This window comes from Rattus norvegicus, chromosome 3, assembly GCF_021556685.1.
Source record: "Rattus norvegicus strain SHRSP/BbbUtx chromosome 3, alternate assembly SHRSP_T2T, whole genome shotgun sequence".
Lineage (NCBI taxonomy): Eukaryota > Metazoa > Chordata > Mammalia > Rodentia > Muridae > Rattus > Rattus norvegicus.
In genome coordinates, this window is record NC_141536.1 from 29,920,418 (window position 1) to 29,923,103 (window position 2,686).

The 2,686-nt window shown below is 36.4% G+C and overlaps 1 non-coding gene across 1 annotated transcript; it reads left to right on the top strand.

Annotated features, from left to right (window-relative positions):
- The first annotated feature begins 993 nt into the window (after positions 1-993).
- Positions 994-1,074, top strand: Trnas-aga (transfer RNA serine (anticodon AGA)). The gene has a single exon. It is a non-coding gene; the product is annotated as a tRNA-Ser (tRNA).
- The last annotated feature ends 1,612 nt before the right edge of the window (positions 1,075-2,686 follow it).

The following is a 2,686-nucleotide window of genomic DNA, read 5'->3' on the forward strand; positions in this document are numbered from 1 at the left end:
TTCTTAATATCTATGTTCTAAATGCAAGGGCACCTCCATTCATAAAAGAAAAATTACTAAAGCTCAAAGCACATATTGTACCACATACAATAATAGTGGGGGACTTCAACACCCCACTCTCATCAATGGACAGATTATGGAGACAGAAACTGAACAGAGAAACAGTGTAACTGAAGGAAATTATGAACCAAATAGATTTGACAGATGTCTATAGGACATTTCACTCTAAAACAAAAGAATATACCTTCTTTTCAGCACCTCATAGTGCCTTCTTCAAAATTGACCATATAATTGGTCATAAAACAGGTCTCACCAGATATAAGAAGATTTAAATAATCCCATGCATCTTATCAGATCATGATGGACTATGGCTGGTCTTCAGTAACAAGAAAAATAACAGAAAGTCCACATACACATGAAAACTGAACATTGTTCTACACAATGATAACTTGGTCAAGGAAAAAAACAAAGAAATTAAAGACTTTCTAGAATTTAATGAAGGGGTAGAAGGCAGGAAATAACCAAACTCACGGCAGAAATTAATCAAATAGAAACAAAAAGAACTCTACAAAGCATCAAGAAAACTAGGAACTGGTTCTTTGGGGAAAAAAAGATAGATAAACCCTTAACCAGACTAACCAGAGAGCACAGAAAGAATATCCAAATTAACAAAATCAGGAAAGAAAAGAGAGATGTAACAACAGAAACCAGGGAAATTCAAAAAATCATTAGACCCTACTCCAAAAAAAAAAAAAAAAAAAAAAACAAGCAAACAAAAAAAAAAACCATACTCAACAAACTGGGAAATTTGGAAGACATAGACACTTTTCTATTCAGATATCAGGTACCAAATTTAAATCAAAAGCAGATAAACCATCTAAACAGTCCTATAACAACTAAAGAAATAGAAGCAGTCATTAAAAGTTCAAACAAATCAGTAGCCTCCCTCTACTCAAAGGATAAACAGGCTGAGAAGGAAATTAGGAAAAAGACACCGGGGTTGGGGATTTAGCTCAGTGGTAGAGCGCTTGCCTAGAAAGCACAAGGCCCTGGGTTCGGTTCCCAGCTCCGGAAAAAAAAAAAAAAAAAAGGAAAAAGACACCCTTCACAGTAGTCACAAACAATATAAAATACCTTGGTGTGATATAGCCAAACCAAGACAAGAACTTCAAGTCTCTGAAGAAAGAAATCAAAAAAGATCTCAGAAGATGGCCAAATTTCCCATGCTCATGGATTGGCAGGATTAATATAGCAAAAATGGCCATTATGCTAAAAACAATCTACAGATTCGATGCATTGCCATCAAAATTCCAACTCAATTCTTCATAGACTTAGAAAGAGCAATTTGAAAGTTCATTTAGAAAAACAAAAAACCCAGGATATTGAAAATTCTTCTCAACAATAAAAGAACTTCTGGGGGAATCACCATCCCTGACCTCAAGCAGTATTTTTAGAGCAATAGTGATAAAAATTGTACGGTATTGGTACATAGACAAGCAGGTAGATCAATGGAATAAAATTAAAGATCCAGAAATGAACCCATACACCTATGGTCACTTGATCTTTGACAAAGGAGCTAAAACCATCCACTGGAAATAAGACATCATTTTCAACAAATGGTGCTGATTCAACTGGTGGTCAGCATATAGAAGAATGCAAATCAATCCATCATTATCACCTTATACAAAGCTAAAGTTCAAGTGGATCAAGAACTTCCACATAAAACCAGATAAACTGAAACTAACAGAAGAGTTAGTGGGGAAGAGCCTCAAACATGTAGGCACAGGGGTAAATTACCTGAACAGATCACCAATGGCTTATGCTTTCAGACCAAGAATTGACAAATGGGACCTCATAAAATTGTAAAGCTTCTGTAAGGCAAAGGACACTGGCAATAAGACAAATGGTGATGAACAGATTGGGAAAAAATCTTTACTAATCCTATGTCTGATATAATTCTAATATCTAATACATACAAAGTACTCAGAAGTTATACTCAAGAGAATCAAATAACTCTATTAAAAAATGGAGAACAGAGCTAAACCAATAATTCTCAATTGATGAATATCAATGACCAAGAAGCACCTAAAGAAATGTTCAACATCCTTAGTCATCAGGGAAATGCAAATCAAAATAATCCTGGGACTCTAAGTCTTACCAGTCAGAATGGCTAAAATCAAAAGCTCAGGTGACATCAGACGCTGGTGAGGATGTAGAAAAAGGTGAAAACTCCTCCATTGTTGGTGAGGTTGCAGGCTGGTAGGACCATTCTGGAGATCAGTCTGGAGGTTCCTCAGAACATTGGACATGGTATGACCTGAGGACCCAGTTATACCTCTCCTGGGCATATACCCAAAAGAAGCTCCAACGTATAACAAGGGCACAGGCTCCACCATGTTACTAGCAGCTTTATTTATAATAGTCAAAACTTGGAAAGAACCCAGATGTACTTCAATGGAGGATTGGATACAGAAAATGTCATACATTTGAGTACTATTCAGCTATTAAAAACAATGGCTTCATGAAATTCTTAGGCAAATGGATGGAACTAGAAAATAACATCATGAGTGAGGTAACCCAATCACAAAAGAACACATATGGTATGCACTCACCCAAGACACAACGCACAGACCACATGAAGCTGAAGTAGTTGGAAGACCGAAGAGTGGATGCTTCAGTCCTTCTT